Source organism: Furipterus horrens, unplaced genomic scaffold (genome assembly GCF_987537825.1).
Source record: "Furipterus horrens unplaced genomic scaffold, mFurHor1.1.pri manual_scaffold_1, whole genome shotgun sequence".
NCBI classification, from domain to species: Eukaryota; Metazoa; Chordata; class Mammalia; order Chiroptera; family Furipteridae; genus Furipterus; species Furipterus horrens.
In genome coordinates, this window is record NW_028327171.1 from 119813970 (window position 1) to 119829049 (window position 15080).

General features: G+C 36.1%; 1 protein-coding gene and 1 pseudogene across 19 annotated transcripts in view; one reads left to right on the plus strand and one right to left on the minus strand.

Moving 5' to 3' along the window:
* Positions 1 to 15080, plus strand: part of CLASP1 (cytoplasmic linker associated protein 1) — a 336932-nt gene that overhangs the window by 2133 nt on the left and 319719 nt on the right. The window lies entirely within an intron of this gene.
* LOC150021834 (beta-1,3-glucosyltransferase-like) overlaps positions 1 to 15080 on the minus strand; it is a 38306-nt pseudogene that overhangs the window by 2022 nt on the left and 21204 nt on the right.

A 15080-nucleotide genomic window follows, 5' to 3' on the forward strand; every position in this document is an offset into this window, starting at 1 on the left:
TTCTCTCAACTAAGTTAGCAATCCTTTGCAGAGACTGTTGGTGGTGGAAGTATCAAATATTGTATCTCCATGTTATAATCTAGGTGACAAAGGAAAAGGCCTTTGCTAAACTTACATTTTAGTGTTAGAACTGAAAACCTAGATCTACTGTGTCAGGATTTTGGCCACAGACTCAACTTTATGTGAAAGAGGTAAGCATTTTTTTTGTACTAATAAGAAGCAAAAATCTGAAACTTGGTGTGTTGTGCTTTAGTAACTACTGTGATAAAATCTCTTCAGTGTAGTTCAGATGATGGGAACTTGCTTTTTATAGAGCAAGATTTCAGATCCTTAAAATAGTTTGCCAGGGATCTTGAGAAATGATTGGCTAGAAGAACACTGAGTTTATTCAAATGTGTTATACTTTGTTGATTGGTTTTCGATTTAGATATTTTGCCTTAGTCTTTCGTTAATTTTATTTTCTTAAGCAACTCAGTCTCATGATTTATAAATTGGGTGAGATATTTTCTTGGATCTGAGACTTAAATTTGTTTTTTGAAACTCCATGTTGTCTTAACAGTCTTCTACTTAAAGTTATAGTTTTTAGATTATTATATAATACTTTTATTTTGTAATACCATTAGTAAATATTATAACCATTGAAGGGATTATAAGTAGTAGAGCCGAGTTATTAAAACTGTCAGTTTGTCATATTAAATAGTAGAAAGAATAAACAGGAGCGAAAAATAACAACTGTTTAAAAACACTTACATAGAATATTTCCTAGTAAATAAGGATCTGTTAGTCTTAAAAAGAAACAACAGCTAAGTAAAGAAGAAATCATTGATGAAATAGGTTTTGGTTTCTAAAGTGTAATTTAAGAAATTTTTTTTTACCCAGTGCAATCAGGGTGACATCCATGAAATACATGTGTAACTAAGTGATCTCTGAAGACCTTAGTTTTAGCACATTGTTTCACCACCTCAGGGCTTTTCTTCTTTATGATCAGATCTCTACTGCTGTAGTCATTGCTTTTTCTCCCCAGATTCTACCTTACCCCATGGATCCCTAAAGATCTTGCTCAAATGGCAGTATCATTTCTTCCTTAATATTTTTGTTGACTTTCTTCCTTTCTCCTTGCTGTTTTCTATTGTGTGTATTCATTACCTTTCTCCTTGGAAGATCACTCCTGTGCATTTATTCTTTGTCTAGATCAGCAGTTCTTAACCTGTGGGTCGTGACCCCTTTGGGGGCGGAATGACCCTTTTACAGAGGTTGCCTAATACCATCAGAAAACACACATATAATTACATATTATTTTTGTGATTAATCACTATGCTTTAGTTATGGTTGGCAGTCACCACAACATGAGGAATTGTATAAAAGGGTTGCGGCATTAGGAAGGTTGAGAACCACTGGTCTAGATCCTTGAGGACACTGTAAATTTGTAGAACACTTGTGGTATTTTCTGTTGCCTACTTCTGGGACTTGTGTAACTAGTCACTATATAATGTATGAAAGAATAAACCAGTGTATTATAACATAATAATAGAATTTGAGCCTTGGAAAAGTTCTTAGAGGCCCTGTAGTTTAACATCCTTCCTTCTGTCTACTATAGTTTGATCACCAGCCTCAAACTGCAGACATAATTCATTGTTACTGGACAAGTCTTGGTTGCTAGAAAGATATTTTAAGGAATTATACCACAATTTCCACCTCTTTTTGATTTTAATTATATTCCTGAAGCAACATGATTTAATTACCTGTTGATTTTAATTATATCCCTGAAGCAACATGATTTAAGTCTGTTTCTTCTCCAATATGCCTTTCATTTCCTAGGACAGTCATCAGGCCTTTTATAGATTTATTGATTAATTCAACTATTAAATCCTTTCTTTAGTTAAGCACCAGCTACCATAAGGGTACAGTTGAAGACATACATGGCTCTCCCACTTCAGGGGCTCACAATCTAGGGCAGACAGACAATGTTATGAATTGATGCTGGAGGTATGTAAATTCTTCCTGGTTTAATATTATTTCAGCATGCTTTCTTTAGGCAACTCTGTTTTTATTAGAGTCCTTTAAATGCAGTGTTTGAAATAAAACGATTTGATATGACCTATCATATACAGCTATTGTCTTAGGAAATTGCATCAGTGATTTTCAGACTTCATTGTGCATCTGGCTCTGCTACTTACTAGCTCTGTGACATTGTGCCATAGGCTAGTTAAATCTCTTTGTATCAATATTTTCATCTATGAAATGAGGGTGAAGAGAGGGCGGTTTTAATAGTAGTGCCTACTTACAAAGTTGTTATAAGGATTAAAAGATAATATACGTAAAGTGCTGAGAATAGTGGCAGGCATATAATAAGTGGGTTAATGTATAACATGTACAGTTAATGTTAATAATAATGTAGTAGTCGTAGCAATAATCAAGTTACCAGAATCACTTGGGGAGCTTGTCAAAATATAAATGGTCTGGCCTTATTTATTTCGTTTATCTAGAGATTTGGTCAATTAAGTCTGAATGGAGCCTGCGAAGCCACAGTTTTTAACAATGCCTGGTTGATTCTTAAAATCCCCAAAGTTTGAGAACCCTACACTCTGTATTAATATTGTTAGTGATTGCATTAGCTTTTACAAATTTAAAAACTTACCAAGTAATACGTGAATAGATTTTCCTGAAAGGTTTGAACAGTGCAGATAGAGTGGAATACTGTACATGTCCCAAGATCCCAGGCCCCTGGGGAAGCGTTATCTGCTTATTATCAGTTTGGAACTTATCGTTATAAAAACTGTTACCCCTTTTTTGTAGCTACATATGTATGAATTCATAATAATAGCCAGATTCAAGGAAAAAAAACCCTTTTTACAAAGCACTTTTAATATTCACAATCTTGTTTGCTCCCTTTCAAGTCCTGTGAGGGAGATGGGAGATACTGTCATCCTATTAATTTACAGGTGAGAAACTAAGACCTGCAAGTTAAATTCTATTTCGTGATAGAGCTAGCATGAGAACTGGACCTTCTGTTTCTCAGCTTAGTGTTTTTTTTCATGTAAACTGTTTCTTAGCTACATAATTTTTTTTGTCTTATATTGAAGTAGTCGTTCATGAAGACTTCTGATCTTTTTGCCATGTGAATAGCTGCCAAACCATATTTCCTCCTACCTTTTAGTGTATTTATTTATACTTACTTTAAAAAAAAAAGCAAGTTCAAGGTTTAATAGTTACATATATCTGTTAAGATTTATCTTTTTGTGAAAACAGAACAAAACAAAACAAAAAAACCCTACAACTGGCCTTGTGAACATCTATTAGCATGACACATTTTGGTGAGTTTATCTTCATTCGGAGTAGCTGAGGTCAATGAATCTACTTTCCACCTGTTTCTGTAACTGTTGCCAATTTACTTGCCAAGCAGAATCAGTAAAATTTATTTATCATCTTACTACAATAATACAGAAAGTTCAGAGACCAGAGGGGGGAAACCCACATCAATCCATTCTAATAGAAGCTGTGGTTTTTGTTTTTTTTTATATCTCCCTTTGAGGCTGTCCATATGTTCATACTTTGTAGAAAGTAGTTTTAGGTCGTGCATGTTTTATGAGTAGTTTCCAAATAATGACGTAGTAGGTATTATTTTAATATTTAATAGCTTTGTCATATTTGAATTGATATAGCAAAGTTTGGTAAACTGAGATTTTTGACATGCAGGTGTCTTTTACTTATACAGTACAGATTCCCTCACTTATCACGGGTATTACGTTCTAGACTCCCCCGCGAAGTAGGAACCTTACATTTATTCTACACCCTTAAACCTTAAACCTATGTAACTTTAACAACATATGTATACAGTACTGCAAAATACTATGATATGGCGAGATATAGAGAGGGACTAGTCTATATCGTGGTTCACTTATCGTGGCCTCATTGTATCGCAGGATTTAAAAAAATACTATATTTAATTATTGCAGATTTTTTGCTATATTGCAGGATTTTGCGGTACTGTATACGTATGTTGTAAAGTTACATAGGTTTAAGAGTGTAGAATATGTTTTAAGAACATAAGTAGTGTTTATAAAAGCATGGAAAAGATTAATAAGAGAGTGGAAAAGGTTAATAAGGGAGTAGGAATGGTTTATAAGTGTGTGGGAAGGGTTTAGAAAGCCTTAAAAAATATATAAATACTAAAATAAATGTAGGGTTCCTACTTCGTGGATTTTCACCTATCGCGGGGGTTCTAGAACGTAATACCCTCAATAAGTGAGGGAATACTGTATTACATATACTAGAACTGTGACTGTCTTTTTGATTATAGTTTCTTTTGTGTTGTTTCATTTATGATAAATTTAAAGTGAGATTATTGGGTGATTTTTGATGCACATTGCCTGAACAACAAGTTGTACCTGGTAATAATTTTCTTAGTAATCTAAGGATGTACCAGTTTCACAAAATTTTTACCAACTTCTAGTAGTATAATTTAAGTATGTTTTTGTGATTCTGAGGGATGTAGAATGTACATTTTATTTTTCCTTTTTGTATTTACTTTTAAAAGGAATAAGCAATAATGACAAACTTTTATATGAACCAACCAAATGCAGTTTTGTTGAATATTCTGTGCAGGTGATCTCTCTTACTCTTGCTTGACGTCCTCTCCTGTCATGCATTGCCAAAGATAGTGCATTTCTAGGTAGTTATGGAGGAAAATGCATCCTTTGCTTTGGGTGCCAGATTGGTCTTTTGTCAGCATTAGAACATAATCTTTTTAACATTTTTATGGCCTACCTTCAAGTTATTCTTTAAACAGTTGTGGTCAAGGACCCTGCCTGAAATACAGGGTGGGGCAAAAATAGGTTTATAGTTGTTTGTATGGAAAATAATATAATAATTAATAATACAAGAATGTCGGCAGCCGTCCGTCTCGAGAGACGATGGTGTAGCTTCTTCAGAGTCTATCTGCACCGCCAAGAATGGCTGTGCAGTCCGACTCGGGAGTGACATGGTATCTGTCTCCTCCCATGTTGAATCGACATCTTGCGATGACGCTGAAGCTACAGAGCCTGGGCAGGGTGATATGGAGGGTCTGCTGTTGCCCATGCAGCAGACCCCCCCTCTCTTCGCAGCTGAAGGGTCCAAGGGAAAGACGGAGTCGATACAGCTTGGGTTCAGGTGCGCCGCAGGAGTTGCCGGTGTTGACTACAACGTCAAACCGCCTTAGGGACTCTGGCTCCGGATTTTCTGTCGGGGTTTACTCCCTTAGCCTTTCCCCTGAAGAGGTATGCCGCAAGGCAGCGGAGGTTTTTTGGAGTCAGAGTTTTCCTTCTCTGATGTACCCTGACTGGAAGATCGAACCAGCGACACTTAGCTCGCAGGCCGACGCTCAATCCACTGAGCTAAACCAGCCAGGGCTCAATACAAGAATAGACTTCTGCATACTCACAACTGTAAAGTTACTTTTGTCCCACACTGTATATAGTAATCAGAATGTCTGGTGGTGGAGGCGAGGCATTTGCTTTTTTAACAGGTTTCCCAGGGATTCTGAGGCCACCAAAGTTTGAGTGCTGCTAAGCTTACACCTACTTTCTAGCTAATATTCTGCTCAGTTTCTTCATAATGTATCTTTCCTGTAGGTAGTGGCAGACTCTTCAGGAGGGTTGCTCAGACATGCTTACAGAGGCCTGTTGTATAGAAAATGAATTGCATAGCAGTGCCCTTCCGAATGTAGAGTAGCTGGGTTCATTCTAGGAATAAACCAATCTTTCCAAGAGTTGTTGAAGTATATAAAAACAGTTGGTTATCTGAGGTCATCTTGTTTCTGGTTGCTGTTAAGTTCTGATAAGTTAGATGCTGTTCAGTGTTTAGGTGGCACGTAGACCTGCTTCAATAATAATAGCCATCATAGATTAAACACCCAGTACTTACCAAGCACTAGCCTGGGTGCTATAGATATACTGCCAGTTCTTCTAGGAGCATTTTCATTTATCTCTGTTTTTTTTATGTTGTTTGTTTGTTTGTTTTTTCAGCACAGGTTATTCCTCCTTCATGAAAGGTCAGTGGGCTGCCTTGGGAGAAAATCTGCTCCCACCGTCCAGCAGCAACTGGAGATAACCTCCTTACTTGTCAGGAAGGATTTAGAGGTGCATGTTTCTCACTGGTGTTTCCATGAAGGTTGATTAGATGATCCACACAACTTTTTAGACTTAAGTCCCTGATTTGAAATCTACCCTTGAACAATCCATGTCACTAATGACCTGATGCAAACTCTTTTTTTTTTATTGTAAACTATAAATAAATACGCAATTTAAGTCATATTTAGGTGTATAATTCAGTGGCATTAAGTACATTCACACTATTGTGTAACCATCACCACAATCTACTTCTAAATCTTTTCCATCACTCCAAACAGAAATGTAACTATTAAGCAGTAAAAATTCCTTTCTTTCCCTCAGCCACTGGTAACTTCTAATCTGCTTTCTGTCTAAAATTTGCCTATTGTAGATATTTCATGTAAGTGAAATTATACAATATTTGTCCTTTTGCCATTGGTTTATTTCATTGAGCATAATATTTCAAGGTTCATTCATGTTGTAGCATGTATCAGAATGCTATTTCTTTCTTCTTCTGCTTTTAAACAATCCTCACCTGGGAATATGTTCATTGATTTTAGAGAGAGAGGAAGGAGAAGTTAAACCTTTTCAATTACTGAATAATATTCCATTTTATGGATATACTGCATTTTCTTAATCCATTCATCTGTTGATGGAAATTGGGTTGTTTTCACATTTTGACTATTGCAAATAATGCTGCAATGTACATTGGTTTATAAATGTGTGTTAGAGTCTGCTTTCAGTTCTCTTGGGGCATATACCTAGGGGTTGACTTAATGGGTTGGGTAGTAATTCTTTGTTTAGCTCTTTGAGAAACTACTAAACTTTTCCACAGTGGGTGTATCATTTTACACTCCCAGCAACAACATATGAAAGTTTATAAATTTCTCCACATCCTTGCCTAACACTTATTTTCTTTATTTTTTTAAATTTAAAGTTATCCTAGTAGATGTAAAATAGCACCTCATTGTGGTTTTGATTTGCGTTTCCCTAATGACTTAAGTTGTTGAGCATCCTTTCGTGTGTTTATTAGATATTTGTATGTCTTATTTGGAGAAATATCTATTCAAGTTCTTTGCCCATTTTTAAATTGGATTGTGTGTCTTTTTTGTTGTTGAGTTTTAGGTGTTTTTATGTATCCTGGATATTGAATTCTTAATCAGATACATGGTTTGAAATTCTTTATCCCATTTATTCTGCAGATCGTCTTTTCACTTTTCTTGATATTGTCCTTTAATAAATAAAATTTTAAAATTTTGGTGAAGTTCAACTATGTATTTTTTCTTTTACTGTTCATGCTTTTGGTGTTATATCTAAGAATCCATTGTCAAATCCAGGGTCATAAAGATTTATTCCTATGTTTTCTTCAAAGAGTTTTATAGTTTTAGCTCTTACATTTAGGTTGTTCATCCATTTTGAGTTAATTTTTGTGTACGAGTGTGAGGTAGGGATCCAACTTCATTTTTCGCATGTAAATATCCAGTTGTTACGGCACCATTTGGTGAAGACTGTTATAAACTTTTTATTTACTTATTTTCTGTATTACTCACTGGCATTTATATTTTGCTTTGGGTTTTTGACTTTACAACTTACCCTCCTCAACCATACCCCTCCTGTGACCTGTTGTATTTCTTTAAAGGAGGATCATGGATATTTTGTGTATTATAACTTTGCTGCTTAACGTATATGAGACATTAATAAGTGTGAGTTCCGTTCCTTTCATTTAATTTTGTGTAGTTACTTTAAAGTTGTTTGTATTCCAAAATAGATTGTAAGGACCTTCAGGGTAGGGTGTATATTTCTTTGTTTTCCAATTTTCAGCTCGCTCTTGTCCCTCCATTACACTGGTGCCCAGTAGAGTACCATGCAAGTCATGTGCTTAACTTTTATTGACTGAATTGTGAAGCTAAAACATTACTTTGAGCTTGTGGAATATACAATATACAGATGATATATTATAGAATCGTACACCTGAAATTATATAATTTTAATAAAATAAGAAAAAAATCATTATTTGAGTTTGTGCGATGAATGTATATGAAAAATCATAGAAAATTATTTTTCTTAGAAATCCCAAAAGTTAGCCAGTGAAGAAGTATCTGATTTTTCTATCTGTATTGTCAGGTTTCCCTCCATCATACTCTTTAGTGTTTAGTAGGGTCTAATGTTACTTGTGGTCCAGAAGTCAGTGAAGGGAAGGCTGGCCTTTGGTATTTCGTTGTCCAATAGGTTTTGGCTTCTAAGTAGGTGTTTCTTAGTCTCTTGTTATATAAACACCCTTATCATACATATTTAGATAAATTGTATAATAAGGTTTTTATGGAATCGTGAAAGAATGGCAAAGCTCTGAAAGATAAGGGACATCTCAATCATTTGATTATAAGACCTCTTTTAGGCTGAAATGTGGTGAGTGGAGAGGATACAGAAAAGCTGTACAGAAGGTGTTAATGAGAAATGAACTCAAATCACAGAGACCCTTAAAAAAAACTGTTGCCATTTAAGAGTTATTCTAGAGTATATCCTGGGAAGACAGAAGAGGGAAAGGCTCCTAATTTGGGGGTGAGAGAGAGATCTGTCCCCTTTCTGTTTTGATCTGAAGGATATCAGGCCCTGAGCCAGGTATATACTCACCTGGTTCGCCACTCTGGGACCTGTCCTTTATGAGAACTCTTGGCTGGGAACATAGCTTGTGACGATGGGACAAGGAGCCTAATTCTTGGCCCTGTTCATGTCATGATCTAATTTTGTGAAATGGCCACAGACAAGAGCCAAGAAAGCACAACTTTTGCTGAGAGAAGGCTGTTTGAAACTAACATCTTGCAGAGAACCCTAGGTCTTGGCAAAATCTGGACTCATATTTTCAGATTTTCTCTTGAATTATCAAGTGATCAGTGATTCAATTTTTGAATTTTTGGGGTGGGAGTTAGACATTATGCTTTTGGGAAACCGCCTGTTATTGCGATGGCTCTGGATAATGATGTCATTTTAATATGTATTATTGGCTGCAAAATTTTTTAAAATCCTCAGCTGAGGACATTTCTTTTTTCATAGCTTTTAGGTAGAGGAAAAGAGAGAGGAAGTGAGAGAAACATTAACGTGAGAGAGAAGTATTGATGGTTGCCTACTGTACATACCCCAACTAGAGAACGAACCCACAACCCAGACACGTACCCTGACTGGGAATCAAACCCACAACCTTTCGGTTACGGACCATGCTCCAACCAACTGATCCTCACTGGCCAGGGCTGGCTGTAAATTCTTTTTCTTTTTTTAAGATACCAACTGGATATTCTTATGTCCCTTTTTATGAGCAAGTTTGAATCTGTTGTAATTGTATATAAAGATTCTTTTCAGCTTCTTTAAACTACGTAGAAAGGAGAAGAGCTGTAAGTTAAATGCATTAATTTTTAAAAAAATGTAAAATATTTACTTTTGAACAGGTAATACATACACATGATTTAAAATTTAAGTTTTCCTCCTATTCTTTTTGCCATCCACTTAGTTCCCTTTCATGTAGACTCCAGTGTTATTAAATACATGTGTGAAAAAAATGCATGTATATACTATCCTTCCCCCTCAATTTTTTGTACAAATGGTGGCCTATTACAGATTACCCCCCATTTTTCTTTTCATTTCTTTTTTATCTTTTTCTTTCTTTTTTACTTAATGTATCTGGGGAACCATTTATATCAGTACTTAATGGTCCTCTTTTGTTTTTTCTTTTTTTTAAATGAAGAGTATAGCTAATAATATGCCATTGGATGGCATACCATAATTTACTTAGCCCTCTATTGAGGAACATTGAATTTTTCCTATTTTTTTGCATTTGTAAAGAATGCTATGAAGAATAATTTTATCATAATTTATTTTGCCCATGTATGAATAAATAAATTTTCATAATTCAATATATTGGGTTCAAAGTTATGTGCCTTTAAAATTTTGAGAGCTATTGCTAAATTATTCACCCTAGAGGTTTTAATAAAATCCAGCCTGCAGTATGAGACACCTGTAGTTAATATACTTATAAATGTAATTTTGTAAAAGCATGTGACCCTGTCTTGTCTTATGTCATTTTTGCATTAAAACATGGCTCTAGTTTAGTTATAAAAAATTAATCAAATGCTTGTCGTCTTCTCATTAGGTGTTTTTCTGTTTTTGGATTTGCAAGAAGTCCATGGCTGGACGAGGTTCAGAAGTAAACTTTGCTTTTAGGTGTTACCAATATTGCCATCTAGAAATGAATACTCGAGGTGGACAATTTGCTGAATAAGTTGCTCTTCTTATATTTTTTAGTTCTTGGTGTAGCAGCTGATGATGCTGTGATTTCAGAACTATAATTTTATTTGAGTTGACAAATAACTTTCTGTTATTGGATACAATGTGATGTACCTACAGATGTTTTTAGTATTTTAAAATATATATTTTGATTGTTTTAAAATTTATATTTTCTTTTATAGTATTTATATGGTTAAAAAGTTTAAAAGGTATATAAGGATAGAGAGTGAATTATAAGTCTTTTACTCTATGCTTTTGTCCATTTTTGGCATCCTTTTCTGAGATGCAGACACTGTTTCCAGTTTCTTTTTTTTTTTTTTTTTTTTCCATTACATTTGTCTCACTTTTTTGCCCCTCTTGCTTCCCTGCACCCTTTCCAGTTTCTTAAATGGTCTTAAAGATATTCTATGCATATACAAGCCTGTATGTATATTTACAGGCTGCAGCATTGTTCTGTTAGTACCACTATTATTCTTTAAATTTTTTTTTAAATTAATTAATTTTTTGGGGGACCCCTGTTCTGTAACAATTCCCCTCTCTCAGACTTAAGACCCTTTATAATCTTATAAAGGACAATGGGCTAAGGTCTCGTGCTCCTCTGGCTGCTTCAAACTGGACATGGTCATTGTCCTACCTACCTTTGGGTCCAGAAATCCCTAATAAGACTGGGGGTGTGGAGGGGAGGGTGGCCTTCCGACATGGGAAAGGATCTTGCAGACTCCAGGTCGGTTGGCTGTCCCTGGACAATGGCGTGCTTGGTTTAACAGGCTGGCATCCTTGTATTCTGTGGGCAACAGATTTGGCAACAGGGTTAAAAGACATCATCATTCTATCCATAATCACGATGACAAAAGGGAGAGATTAATTTTTCAATATCCCACATTAGGAAAAAAAAAAAAAAGGCTTCTTTGGAGGAAGGTGTGCCAGGCACATCTCACCTGTCTAAAACCCTTTTGCCCATTATACTTCGTTTGGGCTGAGGGAAATATTTTAGGTTTCACCCCCTCTAAGACCTCTGGGCCCTTTCTGTCCACCCATTAGAATAGAAAAGAGAAATCAGTTTTAAAGTGAAGCCCACAGACCACCTCATACTTCACCAACCCAGCCACTTAGTTCAGCCAAACCGTTGAATCTCAGGAGGCAGCGATGCAGACAGGATTAAGTTAGGCTTATGCATACAGACAATCACTCAGGTAACGAGATCATAGGCTTATGCTGTGTGAAAACGGAACACACATGTTAATTTACGCAACATAACCCACAAACCAGTCTCTAAATCTGCAAGACTGTCCTATTTGAAAGACATCCAGTTGCAAGGCATTTGACATTCTTCTTGCCTGTAAATTAAGCATCTTTGATGATGTCACAGACATAGTTTAACTTTCAAATGAAAACAAACTTTACATGAAAATAAACTTTAAAGACAGCTGCACTACTGTATTGTCTACCACTGAGCATTGTGGTTTTCCCTGAATTGCGATTTTTCTCCTTAAGATTACCTTCCTTGTCATTAAAGGGACCGCATTAAGTCCAGTTCTAATTTATCCTGTTCGTTTGCATAGACACAACAAGAGCAGCAAATGATCACATATGATCTTTACGTCTGCTTTGCTGGAACTTACATGAGGAACTTTTAGGGTGACCTTCAGTCTGTCCTTCAGGGCACAGAAACTGAGCCACATATCTGCCATTCAGCCTTGCCTGTAAACACCTGTCTTTTCCAAGTCCTTCGGGTTTTTCATTGTTCCTTAAGGTCCCTTCTAGCCATTTTTCAGGAAAGCAACCTTTGTTCCTTCCCTGGAAAGATTGCCATGAACTGCACAACCAACCAAGGTACCAGGCCTTTTATCTCGTGGGCTTTTATTACCTTTGAAAGTCATTCCCCGTTCCTGAGGGCTTTTTGGTAACGACCAGAGCCCAAGCATGTCTCCTTTAGGCATGACATTCCAGTCAAAGTCTTGGTCAACAAAACCTCTATTAACAACTGGTCTTATTAGTTTTATGCAAAGAAACTTATGTCATTATTTCTTCAAATCCAAATTCTCAAGGGATCAGGTAGGGAGAAAAATATACAGTGTGAAGGAAAATGCTTGTCCTTCTAATATTCACTAAAATTGCATTTCCATGCTTTACATTTTCTTTTGTTCACTATCCTACATGTGACAGTTTGTTTTTGTTGGGTGAGGGGAGATTTGTTGGCTCATTTATTAATTTATTTGCTTTCATTTTTTTCCCTATACTAAAAATTTTTGTTTGTTTTTCTATTACAGTTGTCCCACTTTTTTCCCTGTTGCTTCCCCACACCCTGCCCACCCCTTTCCCCACAGTCAGTCCCCACCCAGTTGTCCATGTCCATGTCCATGGGTCATTTAAACATGTTCTTTGACTAGACCATTCCCCTTCTTAACCCCTTCATTACCTCCCGCCTCCACCCTTGCCACTGTTAGTCTACTCCTTGTTTACATGCTTCTGGTTCAATTTTGCTCGTTAGTGTTGTTGATTAATCTCGTGTAATAGGTGATAGCATATGGTATTTTCCTGGCTTATTTCGCTGAGCATAATTCTCTCTAGTTCCATCCATGTTGTTGCAAATGGTAGCAGTTCCTTCTTTCTTTCTGTTACATAATACTCCATTGTGTAAATGTACCACAGTTTTTTGATCCACTCATCTACAGATGGGTACTTAGGCTGTTTCCAGCACTTGGCTATTGTAAATAGTGCTGCTATGAACATAGGGGTGCACAGGTTCTTTTGAATTGGTGTTTCAGGATTCTCCGGGTATAATCCTAGCAATGAAATTGCTGGATCAAAAGGTAGTTTCATTTTTACTTTTTTGAGGAAATTCCATATTGCTTTCCGTAGTGGCTGCACCAGTCTGCAGTCCTGCCAACAGTGCACTAGGGTTCCCTTTTCTCCACATCCTCGCCAGCACTTGTTTGTTGATGATGGCCATTCTGACTGGTGTGAGGTGGTATCTCATTGTGATTTTTATCTGCATCCCTCTGATGGCTAGTGATGTTGAGCATTCTTTCATATGCCTATGGACTCTCTTTATGTCCTCTTTGGGGAAGTGTTTGTTCTGATCCTTTGCCCATTTTTTAATTGGGTTGTCTGTCTTCTTGGTGTTGAGTTGTATAGGTTCTTTATATATTTTGTAGATCAGTCCCTTGTCTGAGGTATCATTGGCAAACATATTTTCCCATATGGTTGGTTCCCTTTTCCTCTTGCTGATGTTTTCTTTTGCTGAGCAGAGACTCTTTAGTTTGATGTAGTCCCATTTGTTTATTCTTTCCTTTGTTTCCCTTGCCTTAGGAGATATATATTGCTATGGGAGATATTTGAAATTTTCCTGCCTGTGTTTCCCTCTAGGACTTTTATGGTGTCACGGCTTACATTTAAGTCTTTGATCCATCTTGAGTTTATTCTGGTGTGTGGTGTAAGTTGGTGGTCTAGTTTCATTTTTTTGCATGTCCCTGTCTAGTTTTCCTAACACCATTTGTTGAAGAGGCTCTTTTCACTCCATTTTTTGTTTCTTCCTCCTTTGTCAAATATTAGTTAACCATACAGATATTGGTTTATTTTGGGGCTCTCTATTCTGTTCCATTGATCTAGATGTCTGTTCTTATGCCAGTACCAGACTGTTTTGATTACACTGGCCTTGTAGTATAGTTTGGTATTAGGTATTGTGATTCCTTCTGTGTTCTTCTTCCTCAAGATTGCTGTGGCTATTTGGGGTCTTTTTTGGTTCCATATAAATTTTTGAAATATTTGTTCTACGTCTGTGAAATAATGTCGTTGGTATTTTAATAGGGATTGCATTGAATCTGTAAATTGCTTTCGTTAGTATAAACATTTTAATGATGTTGATTCTTCCCATCTATGAACATGGTATATGCTTCCATTTATTTATATCTTTCTTAATTTCTTTCTTCAGTGTTACATAGTTTTCTGAGTACAGGTCTTTTACCTCCTTGGTTAAGGTTATTCCTAGGTACTTTATTTTTCTTGTTGCTTTACTAAATGGGATGTTTTTTCTAGTTTTTATCTCATATTTTATTGTTGGTGTACAAAAATGCTTTTCATTTCTGAATACTGATTTTGTACCCTGCCATTCTGCCAAATTCACTTAGTAGGTTGAGTAGTTTATTCGTGGAGTCTAAAGGGTTTTCTGTTTACACTAGCATGTCATCTGCAAATAAACACAGTTTTACTTCCTCTTTTCCAATTTGGATGCCTTTTATTTCTCTTTCTTGTCTGATTTCTGAGGCTAGAACTTCCAAGATGATGGTGAATAGGAGCAGAGAGGGTGTACATCCTTGTCTTGTTCCTGATCTCAGGGGGAATGCTTTCAGTTTATGCCCATTGATTATAATGTTGGCTACAGGTTTCTCATATATGGCCTTTATTATGTTGAGGTATGCTCCCTCTATTCCTACTTTGCTGAATGTTTTCATCAGAAGTGGGTGTTGTACTTTATCAAATGCTTTTTCAGCATCTATTGATATGATCATGTGATTTTTGTCTTTCATTTTGTTTATGTGGTGTATTATGTTTATTGATTTGCGAATATTAAACCATCTTTGCATCCCTGGGATGAATCCCACTTGATCGTGGTGTATGATTTTTTGTTTTGTTTTGTTTTGTTTTTTTGTACAAATTAATTTAATTCACTTTCTGAGACTTACATAAAGCTCAGTGACTTTAATAAAACATGAC